Raw genomic sequence first — 12,374 nt, 5'->3', positions numbered from 1 at the left:
TGTTTTAACACTGGGTTCCCTCTGCCTACCCTGATGTGTGTGGGAAGCTGTTTTATTTTTATTTTATTTTTTCTCTCCATATAGGATATACACAACTATTGTATTCAAATAACGCCACGATGTCAGCACTTTCCATAAAATACTTGTTGTGAAAAGACCTTATATATTATATCTATTTCTCATTCAAATCTTGACTTAGTTTAAGTGATATATCACTCTGCTTTCCTGATTCCATATCTTGTTTGTAAAAAGGAGGTTGACAATTTTTTTTTAATATACTCGTATGTATATATTTAATCATCTCCACGTATTCAGGCCATCGCATCGTGGCGGTACGGTAACAAACTCCATACGCAAGGTCGGGAGTCGGACCTTATATTGAATAAATCTTACATTTAATTATATAAAAAACCTTTGTTTTAGCTTTATGCTGTATTCCGCATACAGCAGGGTATGAACCTGATAACTTAGCGTTAAGGCACTCCGTTCCCCCTATAACAATTCCGCACTTCACTTTCCGCCAAATTGTTTGTTGCCTTACCTCAAAGCAATTAAAATATTAAATATTTCATCCACCCGAATGGGAATCGAACCCACAACCAACACATTTACACTTGTACGATTATATGTCGGCGCCTCGTCATATATTATTTTAAAAATAAAACAATATATTCGTTCGCGTTGGCAACATTAAAGGCAAAGTATTAGCTTTATTCTTTTTCTTTCTTTTCTATTGTTATATACCTCTCTCTATACTAATAAAATGCAATTATTCATAGCCTGTTTCTAAAAGCTGTGGAACGCTACGTAACTATAGTTCTCGTTTATTAAATACTCAATTTGTCACGTAACAAGGCGGGGCGCTGCAATTTATCATATAAAATTTACGCGCTCGCTAGCGAGGAGCGAGCTTCGATATGCTATATATAATAACACCTCAATAACTCAATGACTGGTGGAAGATATGAGTTTAAAGATTCAATTCTTATAACGTAACTAGAATTATATCAGGAAGTGATTTTAAAGTAAGTAAACTCATTTTTTGTTTATATTTTATAGCGGGATAGGCAAAGGGAACCTGGGCACCTACTATTAAGACACTTCCGTTCTTCACTTTCCTCTGAATTGTCAGGGTATTGCGGGTTGAGAGACGTACCTCAACGCCGAGCCTTGCACAGCGGGTGAACGAAAATATTAAATATTTCATTCCCCCAAAATGGAATCGAACTCACAACCGTCGCGTTTTCAGTCGCACACCTATGCCACTGTGCCACGATGGCCAAGCGCGGTGTAGAATTTCGGCACTCATTAATGAGCCTCAAAAATTCTTCAAAATGGAGAATGGAAAGTCTTAACATTAGCTTCTCACTCGGTTACATCTGCCTACTGCCAAGGTTGCTCTGCCTGCTACGCGCGGGTAAAGTAACCAGACTAGACAGAGAAAACATGAATATTCATCAATTATTTTTATTTTCTATTTCTCCTGATTTAGAATCGAATCATATTTACCACTAAGCCACGACGTCCTTTATTAAATAGTTACCTTCCCTCTAACGTAACCTTAAGTATAGAGTTGCGAAGTATACAAGTTCCCTAGATATTCCTGTAATGTGAATCCTTCGCGTTACTTCAAAGCAAGCCTATGTCATATGAAATGTTTGTGAAATTACTCTTACACAAACAATGTTTATACAGGCTGTTATCTAAATTGTACTGTGATTTTTTCCATTCTTTTGAATGATATAGTGTCTTTTATTTATCTTTAATGGGTTCACCTGTAGCCCGTAGTAGCATAGCCAGGGGAACCTGGGAACATAGCGTAAAGGCTCTTTTAAGGTATTTTCGTTCCCCAATTACCGCCGAATTCTAGAGGCATTGTGTGGTTAATTGCGGAACTCTACGCCGCCTCTCCACCCTTTTGCCTCGATATAGCTTAAATGTAAATATTAAATCATTTCACTACGAACGAATATCTAAGGAATCGAACAGAGTGATTAAACACCAACACACAAACGCCAAACCATTACTTAAACAAAAAAACTCTACAAACTTTCTCAAGTTCGTAAATCCAAACCCATAAATATGAATACACAGTGAGTTTAGGCACAATAACTAACTCGTGTTTAACGTAGGCCGCAACCCGCCGCAACCTTTCTTACTCAACTCCTGGTAGATTTACTTGCCAAGTTTAGATGTTAGTGTAAACGGTGATGGCTGTTAAAACGTAAATTAAATTGTTTTCTTACTCGAGTTGGCTTTTGTGTTTTTTTGTGTTTGTTTGTTCAGAGATGGGTAGTTTTGTTTTTGATTTTAGTAGTTATTTCTAAGTTAAGTATTGGGTATTGACTGACTTTTTCTAGCAGATTAGGCACAGTTTCCATTAAGACATTTCCTTTTTCTACGTTCTTCACTCTCCGCTGGATTCTGGTAGCATTGTGTGCTTAATGGCGGTGCTTAACGCTATGCTTTGCGTCATTTTCAGATCGAGGACATGGAATTTTTCATTTCCTCAAGTGAGATTCGAACCCACAACCTGTCGCGTTTATTTCATTAAAGCAAAGTATGTAATATTTGACTTTCTATAGAGGCTTTTAATATCATTTAGCCTATTATTATATATTTAGTCTTTATAATAAACCTAAATATTGAGATCTTTTAACCTTTGACATGATAAAGCTCCAAGCATTGATAAAGCTTCTTACTTAATTATAATTAATATTTAACTATTAAGATATTTTCGTCTTTTGAAATCATTTTCATTAACGCTGAATTCTGGTATCGATTTAATTTCAAATGACCATCATGGTTCAGGGTAGAATGAACAGAATAGTATAAAAGGAGGTTTATCCTGCATTTCGTTTCGTTCTCTATTTTCCACCATATTTTTAAATTGAGTGGCAGAACTTAACGCCGTGGTTTATCTAATAGAATCGGGACCCCAGACTACCAGGAAGTACTCTGCAGTAGTCCAGTCCAAATAAATCTAATAATTTGATTCTTATAAGTATGTACAGTCGTATATATATTAATGTATGTAAGAAAATAGCATCTCAAGATTGCACTCACGATAGATCTCAGAATTAAAAGCAGTATACAAACACGGACCTAAGAATCACAGGCTACTAAAAGACGTAGAGTTGAAACATTATACTCATTTTCTGTTGAAACATTTTCTGCATAATTTCAAAACATTGCATAATATATGGCAAAAAATCGTACCTAAAACTGTTTAATATTTAATCAAACTCATTACTCAGCATTCACACAAGGGGGTATAGAAAAGGGGGTAGAGAAAAGGGAGTGGAGAAAATAAAGAAATTAACTAACACTAGCGCTGCCAATCCTTTGTAGCATTATGCTAGATCACTCTAAAATAGGAACGTTAGTGAACAAATCCGTTTCAAATACATTTAAATCTCACATTCCTAACTTGTTTTCAATTGAGAGTACAAAGGCTTGTTTATTTCATTCACAAACAGTAGTGCTTGGATTTAAAACAAAGTGCTTAGTGAAATGTGATATACGTATGTATATGAGGTTAATATTTTTTTAGTTTCACAGTTAGTTAGTTTATAGCAGGGTAGGTAGAGGGAACCTAATCTTAACAGACATTCCTTGTCCCACGCACCGTATAATTTACGAGACGTTATGTGTTGAGTCGAGGAACGCCACGTTTTATCATACCTCCAGAGTGGGGAGGAAATGAAAATGATTAATTTCCTCAACTGAGAATCGAACTCACACCCCTACGATACAAGACTTCATACAAGATAATATAAGAAAATTAAACAATTTTTGATCAACCCAAACAATTTCAACTTCTGCTTAGACAACAATTAACACATAAATCACACGAAAAAGACATTACGCCTAACAGCTTCGACCTTAAGGCGACAAAACTACACGAAAGTTTAATTAACAGTTTCTGTAACACATTTATTTACAGGCCTAGGGGGTACGTACCCCAAATAGGTTCCGTACCCCTTTAACTTGGCGCGTTACACGTCTTAAGTGTGTTAGGTACTTAACGGTATAATTTAGCTTTGTCGTTTGTTTTAAGAAAATTTTATTTTTTATTTAGTTTCCTTCCGTAAGAGGCTGTCAGACGCAAAGGCTCAAGAGTGTGACTATAACTCGACGGTTGTGGATTCTATACCCATTTGAGGAAATTAGATATTTAATCTTCATTGAGTTCCGTCACTTAACATGCAATACTGAAAGTGTCTTAATGGGAACAGTGAGTGTTTTAACAGTAGATTCCCAGGTTCCCTCTGCCTACACTGCTATGTACCGTATACAGCATGAGACTTAAAATATCTTCTGCATTTACAATTATTTTTATTGTTCACGCTGCATCTAGCATGTACCAAGATAATATCCTTATATACTATTCAGATCCACACTTTCCGCCCAATTTTTAAGACAATGCCTGAAAATGAAAAAATGTAAATATTTTTTTCCATTTCCTCGAGTGGAAATCGAACCCCAAACTAAACAATCTGTCGCCTTTACAGAGGCACGCTTGTCCCCCTGCGTTATGATTGGCCTCCGGATGAAAATGTTATTAAACATTTTTTTGGCCAATATTTGAAATCCTCATAATAAATAAGGAAGCTTAGTAACTTGACCTTTTTCCCATCTTAGCGCAGTAACACACGACTATACATGCGATGGTTATAGATTCTATTCTGACTCAAGAAAATGTATTATATACATTTCTTCGTTCTAGTAACAAGACAAAGCGCGGAAATATATTCCGCCATCCAACACGCTATACCTCAAAATTAGAACAGACATTCCTAAACACTAAATTCCTCCCTTCCTTCCCTTGAAAAACAGCGTGAACCTAAAAAAACCTGATTCCTCACTTAAATCACATCACGAACCAAAACTATTTCACGATTACCTTTCCACACACCCACAACAATATAAACCGAAAGGCATATCGCTAAATAACAATAAATACAAAATAACATTTTATTTCTAACATTTTTATGGGCTATAACTCCCCCCACTCCCTCCATTCGCACCGTGTACCGTGACGTGACTCCGCAACGTAACTATAAACGTAACTATACAGACAAATTAGAATTTAATTGTGCTTATATGTATATATATAGATAAATATATATATACGAGATATATATAGATCTTAATAGAATTTAATTAAGTCATACTGAAGTTATGGGTGTCTTTGAAATTGGAAACAATCAGTTTGTCTAGTTTAGGAGTAATGGGTGTTTGTAGTAGTTTCACGCTTAGTCCCTTATGTAGGTAGTGATTCTAGTGTTAAGACACTCTGTTCTCCGTGTTCCATCTGAAATTGAAACACTGCGTGTTGAGTGAAGGGAGTCAAGACGACAATGTGTATATTGTGCATAGATAGTCATGGGTGTATTTGTAATGGAAATAATCAGTTTTGTCTGTATGGGATGGGTGCTTGTAGTAGTTTCACGCTTTATAGGCAAAGTGATCTTAGTGTTAAGGCACTCTGTTCTACATTTTAAACCTGAATTTGACACACTGCGTGCGTAGTGGCGGCCTGTTACTGGTCGGATTTTAATGAAGCTTTTTTTGTTGTAGAGCTATCAGTTCTGGGCAGAATGTAACCTACATTATGCAAATATATTACAAAACATCTATATTATAAAACAATTGGTGTTAAAATTAAATCAGCTAAATTGTACAAAATAATGAATCAGATTTCCTTAAATCATTGTTAATGATCTAAAAAACATTAATATCCCATTATTAAGAAAATTAAACCTATACCATTAACCTACAATCACTGTCATGTCACAAAAACAACGTGAAATCATTAAAAACAACTAAACATATAACCCTCCCCCCTATTTAATAACCCTCTATTCACTACGAGTGTTTGCGTGTTTGCGTGTTACAAGCCACGAACTGTCGCGACACGATTAGTGACACAGAAGCAATTTGAAATGCCCATGATTTTTAGTATAGCAGTTATTATAGAAATTATCATAGTATAGAGGCAAGTAGTTGAGGGTACTGGTTGAGGGTTCGAATCCCATTCAAGAAAATGAAATATTTATTTAAATTTACATTTTTATTTCTCCGCTCTGGTGTAGAGGCAGAATTTTTAATAGAGGGGGAAGATATGAGATGGATGCGGAAAGGCGAATTGCTGTCGGTACCAGGATTAACAGTGTCTTGGCTGCATTGATGAGACGGCGACACGTCAGCACAGCTGCACGTTTGGTGGTACAAGCAGTATTGGAACCGACACTGTTATACGGCAGCCAAACGTGGGTATTACAGACGAAGAATGAAAGAATGAAAATACATGAATTCTGTGAAAACACGATATCTTCGTTGAGTTCTGCCACTCGATTATATATATAGATAATTTTATTAATATTTACCTTTCTCTATTTAATATATAGCATCTAAGTATCTAGGCCAGATGTGCGAATGAAAGGAAAGATGTAAGAAAGAGATGGATAGCAATGTTTTTTTTTAAATTTTGTTCGAAGGTGTTAATGCGTACAGACGGGAAGTAATTGAAAAGTATCAAGATTTATTGCTTCCTACATTAGTTTATAGTTCGTAAACGTGGAAAAAGGTTTTTTTATATTTATTTTTTCTTAATTAATAGAATAGAATACTAATATGCTTCCCTAAATTTGCTTATATCTCTTTTTATGAAGACTTTTAAGCACAAATTCGGAGGTTTCCAAGAGGTGCGGGTTCACATTCTGTTAGATTGAAATATTTAAATGGTTTTAAAAAGAAATTATTGGTTTTCCTAGGTGTGAATCTGATAACAACCTACATCAATCGTACTAGTACCACGATTTCTAAAAAAAAGTTAATATTTTTTCTTCTCTCTATATATGTAATTTTTGCCACATACAAACTGATTTATGCGCGTCTAAACATCGCGTGTGACATCGCGTTAAAAGCTAACGAGTACAGCGACCGAGTGTAGCCATTAAAATTTAAATGATTATATGAAATTTAAATACGTGATTTGTTAAATAAAGTGAAACTATTTTTCTTGTATCTTGCCAAAATAAATACTGAGATACTATTATCATAGTAAGAGGTAAGGTTTGTTTATTTCATGGTCAATCCCCCGCAAAGCAGTGTTCCAGAGGGAACCTGGGAACCTACTGTTAAGTTCCCATTAAGGCTATTTTCCACTTTCCGCCTACTTCTGGAGGCATTGCTTGCTGAGTGGCTCATTTCAACTTCGCGTTTAGTTTATTTAGGCTGGTGTAACCTAGTGTTAACACACCGTTTCCATTAAAATACTTAATACAATTACGTGTTGAGTGGTAAAACTCTACGCCTTACTTTATTCAATATAGTTTTAAAATTCTAAAAATACTTTCATATGTTATAATAAACTGACTAAAATTCTCCTTATTGTGTTATTAGGTTTCAAAAATTCATAATTTATGACTAAAGTAAAAGGTCAAAAGGGTTTCTTTGAAGCTTAAAACGTAACGTCGTGGTAAAGGATTGACGTTAATTTAATTGTTTTTGGTCCTAGCTGTTAGTTTATGAAATATTTTATTATACCAACAAATTTTTCTTATATAAAATATGAGAAAGACGGTCTTTTTGTAATTATTTATATAATTAATAATAAAGGTGTTTTATTAGACAAAGATCCTTTGTAAATTTTTAGTATTTGATATTGTCTTTTAAGGAGAAGAATAGTAACGACGAATCATTATGAATTATATTAATGTAATTTTTTCTTTTAAGAAAAAGATAGGTAGGGAAAAACTAGTGTTAGGACACTCCGTTCTTAACTGTCCACCCAATTTATTAATACATTGCGTGTTGTGTGGCAGAATTTAACGCCACGTTTTGTCTTGAAAGCAGAGCGATAAAATAAAATATTCTAATAGGAATCGCACCCACATCACTGAATTACGACCTATTATTAAGTATATCATCAACTAAATTATATAATCATTTTCTTTATTGATATGTATAAGGATTATTTAAATTACACTTTAATAAAGTTTTCGAAACCAATTAAAAAATATATATCCAAAAACATCAATAATCATTAAGACCAGTCGTGGAGCTGGGCCATAGGCGTGCGATTTCAAACGTGATAGAGTGTGGGTTCAATTTACACTCTGGTGACGAGGAAAGCCCAACACAGAATGCCTCCAGAATGCGGCATAAAGTGGATGGAAAACAGAAGTACTTTAATGGGAACAGAATATCTTTACACTAGGTTCCCAGATTCCCTTTCCGTACCCTGCTATGAACGGCACATAGCTTGACTAAAAAAAAAACATTAATAAATTCATCCACAAACACACACACACCGTTTATCTATCCGTTTGCGATATTATAATAAAAATTCTCTGCAATATCCAAGTATCCAAGCGGACGAATGGGGGCAAAACCCCTACTTATTTCGACAACTCTTATTGTTGATACATAGGACACTCGAAGCCTCGAGAGAGCTCTATGGTATGAGATTATAAAGACTGATAGAAAAATCCGATAACCGCTATGACTTAGCAGAAAATATATTTAGATAGTAATAAGTTCAAACTTAGAATGTTTTTCTTATAATTTTGTAGGTTTAGTTTAATATTAAAATAAATAGTAACAATGGTCCGTTGAGGCTGGGTGTGAATGTAAACGTGGTATTTGTGGGTTTGATTCAAATTTGGGGGAATAAAATATTTAATATTTTAATTTCCTGACTCTGGTAACACGCTGTTCCTACAGTGCTGTGTTGAGTTCCCTCATTCAACACACAATGCCGCGAGAATCCGAAGGAAAATGGGAAACATACGTATTTTAACACTAGATTCCCCAGACTCCCCCAGACCACTCCGCAATATGCACGATAAGTAAGTACCCTTTATAGCTTACCTAAAAACCAATTCTCGAATTAAATTTAAAACGTTACAAATGTGAAATGAATTTTTCAAAAACCTCAAAAGCACTCGAAACGAACGAGTATATTTTAATAAAATCTTTTTAAACAAACACTTTAACAACCAATAATAAATTAGTATTTCACTGTGTGAGCATTAAATGTAATGGTATCTATATATACTTATATTTTGTTTTTGTTCAGCTTTACACTATAATCCCGAATGTAGTCAGACAGAGAGACTAGACACAACGCTTCCCTTTCCGCCGAATTGCGTCTTGAGTGGCGCAATTTAACGCTGCGTTTTGCCCCGCAACAGAGTTACGTTGACTTTATATACTATACAAATTGAACATAATATAAAAAAAAAATGATCCATCTTAGAAAGTAGATATATATTATAATATTCTGTAATAAGATTAAGTGAGTTCAATATAATAATTGGAACGTGACGCTCGTTTTATTATTCAAACCACTAGTGAAACAATTATCTAAGTTAGTGGAAAGCATCTAGTGATAAGACATGCCGTTCTCTCCGCCCTATTGATAAAAGTTAAGTTATATCACAAAGTCGATTTTTAATCCATAATCAACTTAACAATAGAAAAACAATTACATAAAGATTAATATTTTTTACCCGACTGCGGCGAAGCACAAAAGGAAGGTTATGTTTTGGTGCGTATTTATGTATGTATGTATTCCGTTCCTTTGTTCCCTTGTAACTGTTAAATCAATGAAGCGATTTTGATAAATGATACGTCGCTGGATTGTCTTAATAGCGCGAGTGCTACCAGATACATTATTTAGTTTATGCAATAGTATTTTTTGTTTTGTTTATAATTCACTAGGTAAAATTAGACAGAAAGGGAGAGAATATCTCAACACTATTTTCTCTCTGTCTATGGCTATGTAGGACAAATCTACTTTTTAATATAATATCAGTGGCGGACATTTCTTAGTTTTTAAGTCTCTATAAAATTTTAAATATCCCTTATAATAATATTGTCTTTATAATATAACAACATATATACATACATATATCTTGATCCATATATTACGTACAAAAACCTTCAACTTAATCGAATTTGGTGAAGAGATCCTCACAATGGTAGGCGTGAGTGAAATCATTGTACGAATGAAGAAAAATGGCGAAGAGAACGAAGAATAAATCGATGGTAAAAAAATATGTAGAAGTCCTTATTCGAAGGTCATGAGAACAGATTAATGATACTCGACAAACAAAAGAAAATAAATTTAATTTACAAATATAATATTAAATTATTTATTTCAAAAATGTTTACAATAAATAAATATTTCAAGTATTTAATAAAAAGCAACAGAGCATCCTGTACTAAGAATAAAAACAAACAAAAAGTACTGGTCAAACACAATTGTTTGGAAAATATTCATAAAGTAGAATTCACAGTGAATGAATAAATGGAAAATTAAAGTAAAAAAAAAAGGCTGTGAAAATATTATTTTCTGTATTATTTATCAAAGTCCCTTTTTTCAACAAGGCCTATAAATGTCGTAGCGGCAAGCAGAATGCCTGTCCGAAACAATAAGCTCGGTAGGGAGCTTTTAGTTTGTGACATTAACATTTTTAAGATGAAGCCAAAGATTTATAGCTATATATATTATTATTATGAGGCCAGTTGTGGCCCAGAGACACAAGCGTGCCATTTTAAACGTGACAGGTAATGGATTCAATTCCCACTCGGGGAAATAAAACATTACTCGGGAAAATAAAATATTTTCATTTTCCTCGCTCTGATAGCGATGTAAAGTGCGGCGTTGAGTTTCGTTACTCAACCACCACTTTCGTTTGAAATATTGCGTATACCTTAAGAATTCGGTATAAAGTGGGAACAGAATTATCATAACAGGAACGGAGTGCTAAGGCACACTAGGTTCCCAAGTTTCATCTGCCTACCCAGATATGTACGAGATACAGAGTCAAGAAAAGCGTAAAAATTTAGAATTATAATTAGAGATAGAACACTATGGTAATCATAGTTTTGTATTCATGTCGGTCTAAATAATAGTTTTGGGTTCAAAAAGTTTGCCCAAAATATTTGTTACTAGAGCTTTACTAGAGTAATTCACATATCTGTATCTATTTCTCGAGACATACATTGAAATATACCAACAAACATATAAAGAGGTATTTCTGTGAAAAGAAAACTTTATAAGCATTGTCTGGAAAAGGTTTTTTCTTATAAAATACTAATCTTATTTACATAGGTTCAAGGGTAAACTACAAGAATGTGGCATCTCAATACTTTTTATCTACGAGAAGACACTTAATTTTAGCAGTTCTTTTCTATCTAAAAAGGATATAATACTGTAATATGTACCAAAATATTTGAAATTTACAAATATTTTATTAATTAATTGATGGATCTACTATTTAGAACCTATATTGGTAAGAAAATATAGATTTTTAAACATATAAAAACTTTGGTTAAGGTTTGTTTTACATCCATTATCTCACAGTTATATTGTAGAATTGTTTAAGCATTTATTTAATTTCAATAGAGCCTGTAAATGTCAGTGGCACAGTGGTAAACAAAACGCCTCCTTAAAACAATAAGCTCTTTAAAGAGCCTTTAGCTGTAGAAGAAAATATTCGAGTGCTATCTCGATCATTGTTGTGTCGCGGTTGTTGACAAAGAATTTAACAATGGCGTGTAAATGAGTAGGTATGGTAGGCGTAAAAATTAGGGGACAAGTATGAATATTTTTAAATTTCAGAGTCTATAATATAAAAATATAATATAAATGGATTTAAGGTTTTCATTAGGCATTTCAGTTATTTCACTAGATAAATATGAAAATCGTACTCATAAAATATATAATACGCTATATTCAAACAGCATTTGTACTTTTACAATTATTTTACATAGTAGTAGATATTTCTTATTACATATTTTAAACTTAACAATTACATAGATATTTAAAAATATATAAAATACATAAAGTATCTATATATGTACTTACCTTAGTGAAAATCCATAGCAATAATAAAACCGAATAAAAAATTTGGCTCCAACAGCCCCAATCACAGGAAATTTGTCATAAATTTTTGGTTAATCACAGAAAAAATATCCTAAACGATCACACACAGCACAGAACACACAGAAATCATGAGTGAGTGTAAAATTAATACACAAATTACAGGTCGGCACTGTAACGCGTAGAAGGTCTACGACGTAGCGCTGAGGCTACGCGCGGGCTACGACTGCCGCGTCGACCCCACCCCTCCCGTTTCGGCGCAACGTGACGTCTACATTATTAAAGTTATTGAAATATTCATTTTTTTTATCATTTTCAATAAAAGCTCATTAACATTTGTCTGTTTCAATTGGACCATAAATCGTTTTTTAATTAAACGTTTGATTGATCTATTATTTTTTTAATGATATGAACACTTTGTTAATATTAATTATTGTTTTTGTTTTCAATTTTATTTGCTCTTTGATAATGAGGT

The 12,374-nt window shown here is 33.6% G+C and overlaps 1 protein-coding gene across 2 annotated transcripts in view; it reads right to left on the bottom strand.

The window, feature by feature from the left end:
• Nucleotides 1-12,132, bottom strand: part of side-VII (sidestep VII transmembrane protein) — a 231,262-nt gene extending 219,130 nt beyond the window's left edge. For both annotated transcript variants that reach the window (XM_085189297.1, XM_085189298.1), the window contains exon 1: nt 11,885-12,132. The gene's annotated coding sequence lies outside the window, so the exon portion shown is untranslated. The remainder of the gene's footprint in view (nt 1-11,884) is intronic.
• Between the last annotated feature and the right edge of the window lie 242 nt (nt 12,133-12,374).

The sequence above is a fragment of the Heliconius melpomene genome, chromosome 8, assembly GCF_056956725.1.
Source record: "Heliconius melpomene rosina isolate 202511_hmr_F chromosome 8, ASM5695672v1, whole genome shotgun sequence".
In the NCBI taxonomy this organism is placed as follows: Eukaryota; Metazoa; Arthropoda; class Insecta; order Lepidoptera; family Nymphalidae; genus Heliconius; species Heliconius melpomene.
Note: the sequence above shows the minus strand (reverse complement) of the source record. Positions and strands in the feature narration are given on the sequence as shown.